Source organism: Leguminivora glycinivorella, chromosome 14 (genome assembly GCF_023078275.1).
Source record: "Leguminivora glycinivorella isolate SPB_JAAS2020 chromosome 14, LegGlyc_1.1, whole genome shotgun sequence".
In the NCBI taxonomy this organism is placed as follows: domain Eukaryota; kingdom Metazoa; phylum Arthropoda; class Insecta; order Lepidoptera; family Tortricidae; genus Leguminivora; species Leguminivora glycinivorella.
The window spans coordinates 20,882,343-20,901,246 of NC_062984.1; the positions used below are offsets into that span (position 1 = coordinate 20,882,343).

General features: G+C 36.1%; 2 protein-coding genes across 4 annotated transcripts in view; both read right to left on the reverse strand.

The window, feature by feature from the left end:
* The window catches only part of LOC125233499 (brain-specific angiogenesis inhibitor 1-associated protein 2), a 473,288-nt gene that overhangs the window by 202,330 nt on the left and 252,054 nt on the right, over positions 1–18,904 (reverse strand). For all 3 annotated transcript variants that reach the window (XM_048139541.1, XM_048139540.1, XM_048139537.1), the window contains exon 2: positions 11,691–11,756. The gene's annotated coding sequence lies outside the window, so the exon portion shown is untranslated. The remainder of the gene's footprint in view (positions 1–11,690; positions 11,757–18,904) is intronic.
* The window catches only part of LOC125233097, a 183,444-nt gene that overhangs the window by 37,946 nt on the left and 126,594 nt on the right, over positions 1–18,904 (reverse strand). The window lies entirely within an intron of this gene.

Consider the following 18,904-nt stretch of genomic DNA (forward strand, 5'->3'; position numbering starts at 1 on the left):
AATGAGGTTTGTTAGCGAAATGAGGGTTCTTGTGGGATGAGCATTTCTTTTTTTTTTGCCAAAAAAAATTTTTGATTGTTTTAGGGAATTTTAGGTCAATTGTACTCAGAATCTCACTGGGAGACAAAAAGTGTCCCAGAATCTCCATACATTTTTGTTACTTTCCTCTTTTGTTACCCCATACAACATGTACGGAAAATGGTAACAAAATAAGAAAAAAATGTATGGGACAATTTTTTTAACTACTAGGATTGAAAAAGCTAGTAATTCTGAGTAGAAATAGCAGTTTTTTTTTTCAAAAAATATCACACTTCATAAAAGTGGCAAAAAAAAAGAAATGCTCGGATAAGGCCATTGACTGAACTGCTAAGCAGCTGCAGACTGCTGCCTGCTAAGCAGCGGTTCTGGGTTCGAATCCTGGTAAGGGCATTTATTTACATTTGATCTTATCAAAAGAAGGACAAGAGGGTTGCACCGAAAACTAAATTAGCAAGGTGATTACAAACAAGTTTACCCTAAGGCACCCCCCGATCAATCATCATAACAAAATGTCGACAGCTAGCGGGGGTCAGACGAGACAGGATGACTTGCGCGATGCGCCTACTCACACAAACGGAAACCTCATTTTCCCCTCTGGGGACTTACATTATTGAAAATATTTTGAAAATAACGTAGTTCTGGTTTTATCCATACTAATATTATAAATGGGAAAGGGTGTGTCTGTTTGTTTGTCCGTCTTTCACGGCAAAACGGAGCGACGAATTGACGTGATTTTTTAGGTGGAGATAGTTGAAGGGATGGAGAGTGACATGTATAGGTTACTTTTTGTCTCTTTCTAACGCGAGTGAAGTCGCGGGCAAAAGCTAGTTCCCTATATAACTAACATTATTAGAAATATTTTCATACAATTCTAGAGGTAGGTATTTGTGGACTTTCCATGCCTATATAAGGTCCATCTAAAAATACAAACAAAAAGTCATCAATTTATAGATGAAGTATAAGGACCCTTAGATTCAATATCACATTGACGACGTTTCACTCTGTTGCATTTAACTTTCGATTCTTTAATTATGAATGTGAGTTTCATGACGTTCACACGTTCGTATGAGTCACGTATGAGTTGAGTCGTTTTGGAGAAAATTGGCTGTGACAGACGGACAGACAGACGCAAAGTGATCCTGTAAGTGTTCCGTTTTTCCTTTTTGAGGTACGGAAACCTAAAAAAGGTAAATAATGTACAAATATTTCCAAATCGTCAAAGATACCTTCATTTGTATATAAAATTGATCGTCCCCTTCCCTTTTTTCATATTCATTCATTTATTTGCATAAAAACACATCGACATGCATGCAAATACAATATTTACACTACAGCTAAAAATATGACAAAACAAAACAAAACAAATTTTACAAGAATTAAAATCAGAATGAAATACATAAAATAAAATAAAAAAATCTTAGTTGAATATCAGGTACATTAGTGAAATACAATTTTAACCAGTAAACAAATAATTTAAAATAAGACAGTAATAATTAATATAAAGAATTAAAGATCAATAATAAAGTCATAATAAGAGTAAAGTATATAAAAAAAGGAAGGAAAATAGGTAAACGTATTCTATTCTATTCTAAAATCAAAAGAGAGATGTCAGGTACATTGGTCTTTAACAATGAGTGTCATATTGTGATGTTGAACAATTTCTGCGGTCCTGTCACATGCAGCTGTTGCGATGCAACCCCTCGTACGGTCCTGAATAGCCTCCATAGAAATAATTTCAATACAGAAAGAACCAAACTTTCCACCCATAGGGTTGTCAGATCGAATGATCCCAAAATTCCCAGAGTCAAAACCAAAAGGTAATTTTTTCGGCATTTTGACACGTTTGTAGCGAAAAGCAAAATACTTAAATCAAAATCTTTGCTTATCGGCGAATAGGTAACGAGCTATCAAATTGTTTTTTTTTTTTTTCAACTCGATATCTCCAGATTGCACATTATGCAAAATATTACCTTTATTTAATTCAAATTTGTAACATTAAGAGGATACGATACCGAAGCACGAATTCAAATTTGAGATTTTTAGGTCTTTATCGCCGTCGCGCTGACGGGGGCGGCACCCACAGATAGGCCCTGTGTGCGTGCGCGCGGCGCACGCACACATCCGCGTCCGCGGCCGGCGCAAGTACTTACCCGCGCTCAAGCGCTTTCTATATTTGTCTAGTTTCGGACTTCTGATGAATAATCTTTTGGACTCCGTGAAGATATTAAGTGTACTGATTTGACTAAAATGCAAATTTGTAATGTTTTAAGGAATGGTAGAAACAATTCCTTATCTTATACATAATGTGATTATCTTAAAAGATGATTTCTTTTAAGATAGTCACATTGTTAGCGAAATAAATTTATTCGGTATGTAAAAAGCTAAAACCTTTTCGATTTCAAAGAGAAGCCATATTATAGGAGTAGGTACGTACAATCAACCAATTAATCTGAATCCTAGGTCATAGGCCAATCTAGACCCTTTCACAGTAAAAGTAAAACTGACTTCTGTAGCAAATAAAGGACGGTGTCAATACGACAGGGTTCTAGAGTGGCCTAGGATTCTACATAATTGGTTGACAGTATCTACCTACCAAAAATGTATGTGAATCTTATTCTTTTTTTTTGCACATGTTTGACAGAAGTGACAGCGTAGGAAAATTTAACTAGGTAACAATTTGGTACCTATTATACTTACCAGACACCGTATTATGTTCCAAGAGTGTAGGTAATTAGAACTTTTTAGCAGAATTCTAACAAAAAATCTGCCAAACAAAATCTTATTGCATATGAAGCATAAGGACCTTTATGGAAAGCTACATATGCATCTTATATTTCTAATTTTCTAGGGTTGTGTATACATATTACCTACCTAGCATTAGAAATACAATGCTTAGCACAGAACAAGACCAACCATAAAAATGCTTAACTAATTTGCCAGCTAAATTTAAACCTAGGTATCGGTACTTAAACGTATAGATACTTTTGATATTTTTATTATTTAAAACTTATTTATACTTACATATCAGCATTTCTGTTACCATAGAATTAAAACGTATATAACACTCATTTCATCTACCAACTAAGGGCATCTGTAATCTACATACAAATAAGGCCCGGTTAAAAGTCTCGAAATGTTATGTACATTTTATAATTAGATAAGTGTAAATGGGTCAAAAAATTGGGTCCATGTGCAATTGTGCATTAAGTAGGTGCACTTTTCCCAAATTGCTGCATGTATGAAATAAGGCCCATCAGTAACTTAACAAAAAATAAGGTATTTCTTACATACCGAATTAAGCGTAATTGTGTCGCTTAACTTCAAACCTGGATAAATCCATTCTGCTACAAGGTTAATATATATTTTTTATATATTCAATCTCAAAGCAGAATGGATTTAAGTACCCAAGTTTGAAACTAAGCGACACAATTGATAGTATGTATCTAGGAGATATTTTCTTTACAAAATCGTATTATTCAAGAGCGCTATGATAAACGCACGCCGAAATAAAGTAAAATTGACAATATTTACCGATGAGATTGTGCTCTGTGTGTAATGGTAAACATTAATAATATGAAAAGTAATTGTTTCAGTCAGAGCATCTTCACTCGTCAATTTCGTCTTACTCTTTAGTTGTGAAACATGGGTGACAAAGGACGGTCGCCGGAAGGAAAAGAATAAAAATATATGGATACCTATATATATTATAATATTTATCCCATGTAGGACAGCAGGTTACTTCATAGTACTTTAATTAACTACCTAATTTTAATGTTGTCTTCGGTTCCCGTCGTCGTTCGTCGTTCGTCGAATCCCGGTAAGGGTATTTATTTGTGTGATGAGCACAGATATTTGTTCCTGAGTCATGGATGTTTTCTATGTATATAAGTATGTATTTATCTATTTAAGTATGGTTTTGTATTTATCTATGGGATATGGGTTAAATTGTGGCGTAGGCGAGAGTCTGGCAACCTGTCACTGCAATGTCACAGTTTCGTTTTCTTTCAACCCCTTATTTGCCAAGAGTGGCACTGAAGCATTAGTAGTTTCATGTGTTCTGCCTACCCCTTTATGGGATACAGGCGTGATTGTATGTATGTATGTTATCTATTTAAGTATGTATTATTTATTTATTTACTAGCGACCCGCCCCGGCTTCGCACGGGTACTATACCTACATGTAAACCTTCCTCTACAATCACTCTATCTATTAAAAAAACCGCATCAAAATCCGTTACGTAGTTTTAAAGATTTAAGCATACATAGGGACATAGGGACAGAGAAAGCGACTTTGTTTTATACTATGTAGTGATTAGTAGAATAGAATAGAAATCGTTTATTCGTGGTAAATTACAATAGGTATTAAAAATACAAACATTTAATTATTAGAACATAATATAAAAATTATCGTTTACCACGAAATGGTCCCGCCTCAGCATAATGCTAACCATACAGTCAGCGCTGGTCTTCCGGCGACACCATTTGTGGGCCACGGACGCAAACGTGCAACACGTCCTTAATATAACTTGAACGCGCCCATTTGTCATTCTTGGGTCGACGCCATCTTGTTGCGCCTGCGCGCTGCACGATGGGTTAGGTGCCATGATGACATTCATATGACATTTGAAAACCAAACGAAAACCATGTTGCACGTTTCACGATTGATATAAAATTACATTTCTACATTTCAAACAGTTCAATCTGCTAAAAAAGTAATAACTACATGGAACAAGCATAACGTTAACTCGTTACACGGAAAAATAAGTGCAATAATACATTGATTAAGTTCTTTGTTACAAAAGCGTTTACGTTGCCGAAGCGTGTGTGCTCCGAAGTGCCAAGAAACAATATGCATACAGTTATCACCTATATAAGTGACGATTGGGTTACAGCAATTATACGCACAAGTTACGATGCGGCAATAAATTGCGAAAACGCGGACACGAGATCAACAAGTGCGCTTTGGCTGTGTCTGTAAAGAAAGGACAATTAGTAAAAACATGTTTACATGACATTACAGTAAAACCAATGCGTCACGAAACTTAGATAACAAAAAAGAAAAAAAATCAGTAAGTAAGAACATGAAAAAAAAACAAACAATAAAGTTTAAAACTAAACAATTTATTTGGGCGATGACGTAACAGCGTGGCTCCGTTGCGTCGTTTGCCCTGGTGTAGGATTCGGCAAGTTGCCCCGGAATCGCCGAAAAACCACACCTTTCGGCCAGAAGTCTGCGCTTGCGATGGTGTCCTGCGCTATATCGTCGCCTAGCACCCATAGTACAAGCTTTGCTTAGTTTGGGGCTAAGTTGATCTGTGTAAGGTGTCCCCAATATTTATTTAATTATTTAATTACTTACCATAATCATAATGTAATAAACTGTGCATTTTTTCGTGGTTACCAACATGCATACCAACCATAAAAATGCTTAACTAATTTTCCAGCTAAATTGAAACCTAGGCTATTTAAACGTATAGATACTTAATATACTTTTATTATTTAGATCTTATTTATACTTTTCGGCAAAGCATTTTTGTTACCGCAGAATTAAAACGTTGGTAATACTCATTTCATGTACCTACTAAGGGCATATGTAATGTCAATGCAAACAAGGCCCGGCTATTAAGTTTCGAAATGTTATGTACATTTTATAACTTGATAAGTGTAAATGGTTCAAAAATTTCGTGCAGTAAGTAAAAAAGTAAAAAGTAAGTATTATTAAACAGAAAAACTATGGGTCTTATTTGATGCAGGTATGAAATAAGGCCCATGCCGCCCATGTGTCCACATGTTCACAACCTTCGATACCCAAGAAGTAGCGCTGCGGAAATAGAGATGGATCGGATATAATCTTCAAAGATGAGCTATCAACAGCGCCAGTATTTGAGTGGTGGCCTCAGAGTGGAAGGCGACCCCTTCAAACGCCCAGTACTTATGATACACAATACACATAAACACAATACATTATAATATTTATTGCCCCGTAGGACAGCAGGCTACCCCACACTACTTTAATTAAGTACCTAATTTTGTCCCTTTAAACTTAATATGAAATAAAGTCTGCCTATCTTGACCACATTGACCTTGACGCACTGTTTGTTAAGACTTGAACCCCTCTAATTTAGAGTACCATATCCTAAATGCATAGTCCTGAATAAATGTGTGTTAGACGTCAGACCGTAGTATAAATAAATACTTATCACAAAAATTGATGATTGAATTCATGAACACAATATTTACACAAAGTTATAAAACTTAAGAAGCGAGCGATGGGCCTTATTTAGAGAAGTAACTATTTAGGGCATTTTTTGATTCTATGTCTGCGAAGAAAATATACAAAACGGCATGATTGATAAAACTTAGAAGAAATATAAGCACTGTGCCTTATTAAGGGCAGGTACTGGTACCAACCTGAACAAACTATGTATTACTAAATAACGATGGGCCTCGTTTTTTTTTTAATATTTCAAAACATGACTTAAATTATTAATATTATGTCTGTTTTTATTTTGTGTAAATAAGTACATATAATATGACTAATATAACTACTTACCTAATTGGTGTTCGGCAGAATAGTAATAAATAAACAATGATGACCGAATACCAAATTTTCGGCAAAATGGCTGAAAAGACCGAATACCAAATAGTTGCCTAATATTCGTAGAATCTATCGTAAAATACAGCATAACTTTATAATTGTTACTAGTAAACCAATGACGAGAAAAGTTATGCATGTATAAAATAAACCTATACCTGTATGCAATTGTTACGTACCTATACTTATAAAAATATGGACTTAGTATTTCCACAGAATATATAATACAGATTCAAACTTTCACGATTTTTACACATATTTAAAATAAATAACAAAACACTAACCTCCGACGTTTCAAGCACGGCATTGTCCCCGTGGTCTCGGAGCAGACTGCTCTTTTTTGGACCACCAATTTTAAATATGAACATATAATAGTACGTATTTCTAACTAAAAGTTCGTCAAACACGGTATGTCGATATTTCGACGTAGTATATCGATAACTTTTCACATCACTAGATCATCGACATTAGATGTCGAGTATTTCCCATCACTTTATTTCAGTGTACGTATATAAAAACTTAGCCCCGCCCCTAAATTTGGTGCGATAGGGACAACTGCAGCTCAGGCGCGAAATCCCGCGTAAAAACTGCAAAAATCGAGGTTCCGCTCTCGACTGTTTCCTCCTCCAAAACTTAACCAATCATTACGAAATTTGGAAATCAGAATGACAAGGAAATTATCTGTGTCGGACCGTTTCGTTTTTTTGGATAATTGATCTCAGTTTTGAATACCACGCCTTTCTTTCTGGCAAATTCAATTAAGCCGTTTTTGCCAACTTTGAGAGGCTCTAATTCCTTTTAAAACAAAAATATCAAAAAAAGCAAAACGGTCCGACACAGATCATCTGGCAACCCTACTGCACCTGAAAATGGCAGGTTCTATCGTTCAGCGAATTTGGGATGTTTTTTCGATTTTATATCGGTGTTGTACGGAATTTGGAAGTCCACGATACAGTTTTTGAGGAAAATGTCAAATAGTTAGTTAAATATCAAGGATATGACCATAGATAAGACTTATGGCAAATTGTAATAAATTTAATAAGATTATTGACCTAGTTTCTCAGTAGTTTATCTGGTCCGTCTTTTAACTAAGCGTATTTTGAACAGTCGAAAATGTTAAATAGGTACGTAACAGATTTAGAACGTGCTTATAAATAAAGGAAAAATGAAAAAAAAATCACATCTCGAACCTGCGACTTTCTAGATTGCCACCCTATTCATAATTGAGGGAAGGCACGACATATTCCGCAGGCCTCTGGCTCTATTTGATAGCAACGTTATTTTAAACCTGATACTTCGATAAAATTATGACGTCTACTAAACCCTTGCATGCAGGGCTCTATTTCCACTTTTTTTCATTCACCTACAAAAAAATTGCATTATTTCAAACACCTAGTGTCCTTAGGTATCTAAAATCATCAAAGCAACTCTCAAACATGTCCCGAAAACAGACCCAGCCGAATTTAATTAAATAAATTTCCCATTCAAATTACTTAACGTATCTGAGATTCTAAGATAAATGAGAGGCGTTTTCACAAATATATTAGTCGAGTTTTCACTTCGGCAGATTTTGACGTTAATTATAAGCTGCTGTCAGCCGCGAAGGAATTACATAAATACTTGTAACATGTTTTAACATGTCATTCAGTATGAAATATGAATTTTGTCGAATTCTTGTTCAGTTCTATCGATGACGTTCTATAATGTTAACATACATATTTTTGAACAGATAAATAAATATTATAGAACACTTTTACACAGATTGACTGAGTTCCACGGTAAGCTCAAGAAGGCTTGTGTTGTGGGTACTCAGACAACGATATGCATCCATGACTCAGGAACAAATATCTGTGCTCATCACACAAATAAATGCCCTTACCGGGATTCGAACCCGGGACCGCAGCTTAGCAGGCAGGGTCACTACCCGCTAGGCCAGACCGGTCGTCAGATCTTGTGTTACTATAAGCAGAAAAAATAAATTAATAGCTACTGTACATTTAAGATGCAACAGAAGCGAAAATGCTAAAATAGATATGAGCCCCCCGTTCAATTTGGGAATTTCAGTTAAATAATTATATTCGTGTTATTAACTACATTTATCGAAAAAAAAAATCTTTAACAACAATTCAGTTAAAAGATATTTTGCAAAAAAATTAAATCGAGGTGCCCGTGCTCAACTGTTTCTGAATCCAAAATTTAATCAATAGGAACAAAATTTAAGAATCTGAATAACAATGAAATAAACTGTGTCGGATTGTTAATTATTTTTTTTTAGTATGGATAGGTAGAAGTTTGACCACGATCACACCTGATGGTAAATGATGATGCGGTCTACGGTGGAGCACGCTTTTTGGCTTATGATTACCAAAGGCCGTTTTTTTAATTTTTTATGAGCTCTATCTAGCGTGTTTTAAAATCAAAATATCTAACAAAATCGAAACGGTTAGATACAGATAAAAATAATAAAAATAATGAAAGATATAATATGTATAGTACCTATATAAATGTCCAGTTTTAATTAATTAGCGTGTTGGTAGAAAAGCCACAAATCTCTTATATCAGAAACCCGCCGCCTTTATAATCCATCTTATTAAGAGGAAAGGGGACGGCCGCTTCTCCATGCAAATATAATATTAACCTCATTTTCCTCTATGTTTATGACGTGATGCAACTCATTTCTATTGAACAGCCAATAGTTTTTGTTTTACAAGGGGGCAAAGTTGTTGTTTAACTGCACGTGCCAATATTGATATCCGAGCAAGCAAAAGATTCCAATATTGAACCGCGAGCCCAGCGAGCGATTCAAAAAGTGGAATCTTGAGCGTTGCGAGGCACGAAGGTTTAAATACCAGTTGGTGTGGTAAAGAAATTTTTTTCGGGATCGCATTGGTCTCATGATAAAAGTTGTTCAATGTGACCTCAAAAGTCACTCTTTGTAGGAGGTAGAGCATATAATAGGGAATGATAACGTATTCCACTTTGTGTGGTAGGGCACAGCACATCAGCGGATATCATCTCGCTCGAATCTAGAGCAGAGCCCAACTGGGGATGAAGTACCTCCGCCTTACAGAAGACCACAGACAAATAGCACTAGACCCTACTCATAGTGTTGTGTTCCTGCCGGTGAGTAAGGCTGCCAGAGCTCAACGAGGGTGCGGTGTGCTGGTGACGGAAGGACCTACGGAACTGCAAAACGGAGTGTACAAGTTTCTAATGGGTTGGCAACGCGCACGTGACACTACTTGAGTTGCAGGCGTCCATAGGTGACGGTGACAGCTTTCCATCAGCCGGACCGTTTGCTTGTTTGCCACTGACGTAGTATAAAAAAAACTACGCTAAATATATCTCGTCCTTTTTATTTCACCCCGTATATTTAAAGAGGAATAAGAGGCTTACGTTTGTATGGTAAAGTGATTTTCCGCGGCCTGTCTACTCTCTGAGAAATAATTTAATTAAAGTGATGAACAGTCAAGTTATTTAATACAATTTTATAATTACTCCCGTAAGGTATCTGTTTGTTTACCTTATGAAAGGGTAACTTTAAGAGTGAAAGGTTTTCTTGTACACCCTTAATTTGTACTTTATTTACTTTACTTTATTTCGTTATAATAAAAGAAAAGTTACAATAAAGTTTTGTACTAATCTGCCAAACTGCACAGCAGTTTGTTGGCAGAAAATTATTCTACCCTCCACCATTTATGTTAAACCACTTATTTTGTAATTTATACAATGATAAAAAACCAAAACTTTAAACTACCATTTTATTGTCATGAAAATTTTAAAGTTTTTCTATCAAAATATTTCTCGATTTTTGCGCGTTTAGGTCCACTTTAAACTCTTGGATATGTATTTCCTTATAATTGTGCAAAATATCTTCATAATAATCTTTGGCTTTATAGATATGGGTCAATAAAAAAATCCCACTTTCAAAGGACTTTCACCATGTAACGATGAACTACAGCATGAGGTTCTTCAAAAAAGGAGTGTACAATTTTTAATAGGTCAGCAACGCGCATGTGACACCCCTTGAGTTGCAGGCGTCCATAGGTTACGGTGACCGCTTTCCATCAGGGGGCCGTATACCTGTTTGCCACCGACGTGGTATTAAACAAAAATGTACAATTATTGAATTATCTATGCACGATAAGACCAAATTAATGGAGATATAAGACGACATTTTTTTGATTCTTGAAAATGTTCGAGACGGGTGTGCTAAATTGGTAATTGTTTATTCATACTTCGTTTTTCATCACACTTAATGTGGAAAAAAGATATAAAATAGTACAATACGATACTAGTGCGTAAAAAAGGAAGTTTGAAACAAGTGGCGATAAAGAGGTAGTGCGTAAAAAAGCACCATCTGTTGGTACTGAAAAAAAAACTGTTAACTGCTGATCGGTACAATAATTGAAAATGGTGTGTGAATGGTGATTTAAATAATGTCTGCATTGTCAACCTCCACAAAAATTCTCGCTTTAATTACTGACTTTTTCAGAATTAATTAAAGTCACCGAGAGGCCTAGGGGCAGCTCCGGCGGTACGTGCTCAAAATACTTTCCCACTCCCCTTTTTGTGTTAGACACTCCATTTTGTCTGGTAAATGGGCGGGCTGCAGTTTTTGATACTTGAAAATGTTTGATAAATATAATATACATTATAGGCATTATATAGCCGGTATAGTGTTTGTGAACAAATGCTTGAGGCAGATCCTGCGTATCTTTTGGCCTAGCTGGATCACACGCTCACTTATGGAGAATAACTGGACAAGAACCCGTACACGAAGAAATCCAGTCGCGGAAATGGCATTGGAGTGGATACAGCCTCAGAAAACCTGATACCCACCTATCCAAAATGGCCCTCGCCTGGAATATACCCGGAAAGTGCAAACCATGCCGCCCTCAATCAACCTGGCATCGTTCGGTTCAGCAGGAGCTCAGGGTGCTAGGCATGGAGTGGGAGGAGGTTGCCCAAACAGCCCAAGACCGGAGTAAATGGAGAAATATGATTCGAGCCCTACACCCCAGCAGAGTGAAATGAATAATATGAAATATACTTACATTACACCAGAGTACTATGCACTATGCGGCATTCTCACTCCTTACACACATGCAAGGATGAAATACCTGAAACAACAAAAAAAAAACACTTATAAATGATTAGATTATCTACTTACTCGCTAAGCTTGCGGTTCAGTATTGCAATATTTCCCTGGCTCAGAATGCTCGCGTATCAATTTGATATTGACACAGTGTACGGTTAAACAACAACTTTGCCTCCTTGTAAAACAAAATGACTGTTGTATTATACCTACACGGTGAAATAAAAAGAACCTGAACGGTTCTTGCTTTGTGGGCATAATTAACAACTTTAATTATGAGACCAAGGCTGAAATCGCAAAAAAAATTGACTGAGCTATACATTTCTACTGTCATAATGCCGCTTCCTTCTTTTACCCGAAAGGGGCCCACATATTAAGTTAATTTTATTTTTATCTTTTCCTCTTATCGCAGATTGTTTCTCATTCATGTTTTAAGTATGTGTGGAACAAATAAAGCTTTTTTATTTATTATTTATTTAATGCCGCTTCCATAGAAGAGCCAATTTTTTTTAGCGATTTCAGCATTGGTCTCATAATAATCATAATAAAAGTTGTTCATTATAACCTCAAAAGAAGGTAACTACGCAAAGTTACTTCACGCCCACCCTGTATATTGAAAAACAAAAGCCATCGAACCAAAATCACTCATTGACCCGACTATAATCATGAACACTCAATGAATTAACATAAACTGCTAAATTAACAAACATTCGCATTATTTCCAAATATATTTGACAATCAATTAAATCAAAATACAGAAAATAACTTTGTTTTCCGCAAAACAATACACTCGACACACGACCATAGGAAATTGCCCACCGAATTGCGATAAATTCTTCAACGGTAATAAATTTAAGGAATTAAATTGATTAAACATAATATATGACGTTCTCAAATAAAAGGTACCTTGTCGATTACCGAAAGGACGAAATTATATGGCTTAGTTATATGAGAGCATGTCTATGCCAACAAATTGTTTTTACAGTTTGGCGGGCACCTTAATAAATGTAGCCAGGTTATTTTTTTCTGAATAAATGTTTTTTTTTAATCTTAGATATTATCTTTGTGCGAATTACCTCTGAGATTCCTTTAAAAAAAAACTAGAAAATTTTCAAGTTTCTCAGGAGAGGAGAGGAGGAGGTTTTTTTTCTAGTCAGGACTAACAAAAATTAGTGCACATTTTCATATAATTATTTTCTTTTGTTTACGGGTGATTCTCTGTAAGGATGTTCAACAAACAGTCCCCTGGCAATGATTTTTTAAAATATTTATTTATAAAATCAGAAATAGTTTGTATAATTTAATTAAGGCAAATGGGTTTTATTAAATTATACTAACTATTTAGGATTTCATTAATAAATATTTCAAAAAATCATTGCCAGGGGACTGTTTGTTGAACATCCTTACAGAGAATCACCCTTAAACATCATTTGCTTAAAATTATAGCACTTGCCTCCACTTAGAACCTGCACGAAGCACAACTAAGTAATGCAAACGACAACTAAACACTTAACACTTATCCGGGTAACATTTTTTTAACTAATCATTTAATACAACTGCACTTTCTATCACAAAGTGTAAACAAGCCATTACGGTAAGCGACAATGTGGTACCTTTTGCTTGAGAATGCCGCATATAATTTCGGGCATGCGTTCAACCGTAGATAATAATTTGATTATAAAGAATGGACGGAAAGCGATGAAAATATTATTGTTGAACACGATTGGTAAATAATTATACATTTATATTTATAATTATGTATTTATTCCTGTTGAAATTTAAGGAGAAATATTCCGGAATAAGTATAGGCAAAGAGGATCGATTATTATAGAGAGTTACTGTCAAAGTAAAATGTGTAATCATAGTGCATAGACTGCCATCTCTCGACACAAGCTTAAAAGTTTTGAACCTCCTTTTTGACATTTGAGCCCATATTGCTAGCTTGATATGTCAAATATTAATATTTAGTGCCATCTAGCCGAGCATTCCCCAAAAGTGTAACGCCATCTAGGCCACACATTTTTCTCTAGGGCTTTGAGGTACGTTTTTTTCTTAGACTTTATCCGTCTTTACGGAGTTACATATGTCTTTAGTGTGTATAGGTGTAACGTTTCACTAAGGCTGATTGGAAGTTAATCCATACTAATATTATAAATGGGAAAGTGTGTGTCTGTTTGTTTGTCCGTCTTTCACGGCAAAACGGAGCGACGAATTGTCATGATTTTTTTAAGTGGAGATAGGTGAAGGAATGGAAAGTGACATAGGTTACTTTTTGTCTCTTTCTAACGCGAGCGAAGCCGAGAGCAAAAGCTAATTAGCTATATCTTACAAAATTATAGCATGGGAAATATTGGTAGCGACGTATTACCTAACAACATATCTTAAAACTATGGAAATGGATTAAATCGCGTATAATGAATTTACAATTCATCCCCAGTCCCCAATTTCAATTCATTCAATTTATCATCGGGATGAATTGTAAATTTCGTTTTCTTTCAACCCCTTAATTACTAAGATTCGTACTGAAGTTAGAGCAGTTTGATGTGCTCTGCCTGTCCCGTTCGGGAATACAAAAGAGCACATATAATTGTCCAAGTTTCAGTACCACTCTAACTCTTACCTATAAAGGTTGAAGGAAAACCAAATTGTCATTGATATCGCAGTGACAGGCTGTTAAAGTAGGTGTTACAAAGACATATAAGTGAAAAACTTAGTCACCTGTTGTATGTGTGAGTGACGTGTTCGAATAGAGAACACATATTTAAAATTAGTAACACAAACAAAACAAACGCCTATTCAAACACGTCACTCACACATACAACAGGTGACTTTCTTAAATTTTTCACCTATACAAATATTTCGTTCCATTTTCAAAAGTTAATAAAAAAACAATCCACGCATTTATATTCGACAATCCTGAATGAGTAAAGCAATATAAACATATCAAAAATTAACTGCGGGATGCAATTGGGAGAAATATTTTACAGGAAAAGCTTTTTGGATAACGTATCACATACAGCTTCGGACGGGATATCGAGTTATCTGTTCGGGAGTGGAGCTAAATAAATTTAAACCCAGGCCCGATGGCCGTATTTCTAAAAATCGTAGTGCCTTTAATAGACGAGAAGTCTAGGTATAGAAATAAGTTAAAAAGAATGGAGAAATTAGAAACAATATTTCCTCCTTTTTGCTGTGTACTTAACACTGCAAAAGGGAGTGTACAGATTTCTAATGGGTTGGCAACGCGCATGGCGCATGGCGGGATTGGCGGGTCGGCTTCTTGAGTTGCAGGCGTCCATAGGCTATGGTGACCGCTTTTAATCGGGCGGACCGTATGCTTGTTTGCCACCGACGTAGTATAAAAAATATTGCGCAGCGCTCCGTTCAGCGTACTTAATTTTAATTAGGTTTAGCTTACCTATATATAATTTTTGTTTAAATAAGTTGCTTCTTAACCCTTAAATGCAATATCATAGATTTAACTTGCAAAATTCTTTAAGAATTGAATCCACGTCATTATTTTAACTTTCGTCGTCGTCTTGACTTTTGATGTATGTATGAATAATCGATGGAATCAGGCGTTACTTTGCGGAAATCCATGTTAATCGTAAACTAGAACTTTCCTTTGCTAATCCGCGAATATATAACGTGCAAGTCAATCAGTGCTAACCTGTTATAATTACTTGCGTATTTTTACATGCAATTAATTTTCCCACCCTCCCACCGCAAAAATAAAAATAAATACGCAAATAAATATAACAACCCACCACCAAAAATACAAAACTCGACACGTGTTTCGCCTCTCTACGAGGCATCCTCAGGAACTGATGTTGACGGTCCGAAGTCCCGCAACTGACTGATCATCCCCAGAATGGTCGGCCAATTTCGGTAGTATCATTTTCGATGCATTAGTGAAAATTAAATAATTAATTTAGAAAAAATAATTTATTACTACCGTAATAGATCGTTTAAAATATCGAAATACTTTCTTTGTTTACAGAAGTAGATGGTATTGTATTAGAATGACTCGTTGAGCTTGTTGCCAAAAAGTCTGTAAGAGTCAAGTTAACACATTTAACACATAGGTTTTTGTTTCTCTTAAATGGCTGCAAAAATATGTGACATATTCTAATGCCACTATACACATAACTACTACGATCGTGTTAGATCATTTTGCTTTCATTCTCATTTATTTATTCGTAGTGCGTATTTACATAAACATTTCAAGCAATATGTAGCTAAAATTATAAATCCACATTCAGGGTAGTAGTGTAGTAGTAATCACTTTATTGTGTACAACAGATTCATATACAGTTTACAGGAACAGAGGTACAAAGGCGAACTTATCCCTATAAGGGATCTCTTCCAGCTAACCTTAGATTAGAAGAGAGGAACATTAAAGTAGGCAAGATAGACAAACTTTCAGAAGTACAATAAAGGTCAGAAATAAACCAAAATAATGTCCACAAGTAAATAAACTACATAAATACTAAATAATATTATAAAATAAACTACATACACGAATACACAAGCAAAATACTATTTATAAATATATATATACATAAATATGAATATCGCAAGAAATATGTACTTCTCAAATAGGAGTAGGTTCAGTAGGTATACACATAACAAGATCATGCTTCACGCAGCCACGAGATTGCGTCAGGTGTCTTCCGGAGGGCATGAGAAAGCATGCAGAGGGCAGTGCTGTATAATGTGCACAATGGTTTGATCCTCCACCACATTCGCAGAGCGCAGAGTCCCGCCAACCCCATGGCGCAAGTAATTACAGCGCCCGTGACCAGTCCTCAGTCTGTTCACTTGACATCAGAGTTTTCGTGGCAAGTCAAAACCACGCTTTCGCTATGGGATCTATGGTTGGCAGTATAGTTCCAGCAGTAATTTTACTCCACTCGTATTTCCAGCTCTGTTCGAGGTCAAAATCAGTCAGATTTTGGGCTATAACGCATAGACTTAAGACGTTGGGTGTCAGAAAGACAGGTGGCGCTTGTATTTTTTCTGCTTTCCTCTTTATGCCAGAGTTTTACCTATATCGACATGTGTCTACCAATGACACAGCGAAAAAAGACCTCAATAAAACAGGCATGTCCGTACAGGTACCGATGTTTAATTCCGGTAAAAGCGTCCACCTCATTGTGGTGCCGCAATTCGGGGTTTTACTGCCGTTCCGATGCGACCGAGCTCCGGTGAAAAGTGCCCGTGGAGAGTACATGTATAGTGCACTGCCTATTTCACGATCTATGGTCCGATTCCGATTTGAAAATGCTTTTTAGGGTTCCGTAGTCAACATGGCGAAACTATAAGGGTTCCTTATAGTTTCGCCATATCTGTCTGTCCGTCCGTCCGTCCGTCCGTCCGTCCGTCCGTCCGCGGATAATCTCAGTAATGGTTAGCACTAGAAAGCTGAAATTTGGTACCAATATGTATATCAATCACGCCGACAAAGTGCAAAAATAAAAAATGGAAAAAAATGTTTTATTAGGGTACCCCCTACATGTAAAGTGGGGGCTAATATTTTTTTTCATTCCAATCCCAACGCGTGATATATTGATAGATAGGTATTTAAAAATGAATAAGGGTTTACTAAGATCGTTTTTTGATAACATTAATATTTTCGGAAATAATCGCTCCTAAAGGAAAAAAAAGTGCGTCCCCCCCTCTAACTTTTGAACCATATGTTTAAAAAATATGAAAAAAATCACAAAAGAAGAACTTTATAAATACTTTCTAGGAAAATTGTTTTGAACTTGATAGGTTCTGTAGTTTTTGAGAAAAATACGGAAAACTACGGAACCCTACACTGAGCGTGGCCCGACACGCTCTTGGCCGGTTTTTTTTTTTGTGCTCCGGCCGGAAAGCGTTAAATTTCAGCCCGCTACGCTACAAACAAAGTTACCGCTTCCTGGCTGTGTTAAACGGAAAAGTAGCATACACCTTGGACGGTAAATAAGAAAGCTTCAGATCACAAGTTTAGTTGTTGTTGTTTGTCCGCCGCAGCCGACAATTACATGAAATCTGAGATATTTTTTACTTTGTGCGTAGCCGAATGCACAAACGCTGACTTGGCCACCAAGTCAACCAAGTGCGTCGGGGGTTACAAAGGAACCGATTCACCCAACGACATCTATTGTAAAATCTGCACATCCTACCTATGTATCTACTACCTACACTTCATTTTATCGCACGGTCCGATTTTCCGGGTCAAAAGGATCACCCTTCTCCATTACCTGCCGTTTTGCAAAACGGTTCAATCCCCAAATCTGCCACCGATCCAATTCGAACTTCATTTGTTTCTCTCTCTCTCTCTCGAGTGATAGAGAGGATAGATAACAGTATTTCGATTTTCTATGATTGCGGTAGGCATTACTACAGCGGTTCCCAAGTGACACGAGTATTGCGACGAAAAATGCAACTCATGCTGTTGATGTCTTTATTTCTTTTTGCAGCCAAATCAAAATATGAACACGGCACGGACGAAGTGCCTAAATAATTATGTATACATGACTTTATTGCTAAGATTGTGGATACATGTTTTTGAAGCTTTATCTGTATCTATATTAAACCTTTAATTGAACTAGTTCAAATCTTCAAATGAACTACTGTTACAGCGAAATGATTACCGTCGAGGGAATATAGAACCATTAGTCAGTCAGTCTTGAGAACTGTCGTTAACGTTTAATCTACTTTTTAATTCTGAAAACAACCAATAATAGTAAATGTATTGGCAGAAATACATAGGTATCTAAATGTACTGAAATATTTTTCATAAAAATTCACTTTTGATCTTTTTTAAAGAGAACCTTAACCTTTTCAATCTCAATAGTTAAACAATTATTGGCCGTTTGTTTGAACTACGTAGTAAACTAACAGGTTCACTAACTAATCAAGTTTTGACAGAAAATTTTACTGAGAAAAAAAATTGCTTAAACATGGCTTCCTACGGTAACCTTTACCTATTTTGACTTCAGTCCCACATACACAGATACGGCAATTTAGCTGGCTAGTTACAAAAGGTCCTGTTAGAAAGTTTCGGATAATGTTAGGGATTCCAGTTAATTTAACGAAGGACAAACAGTGTCCACATATAAATTCCACGGTAGATAGTGATGTGCCGCTTTTACTTTTTACCATTTTGGAATATTTCCGGTAAGC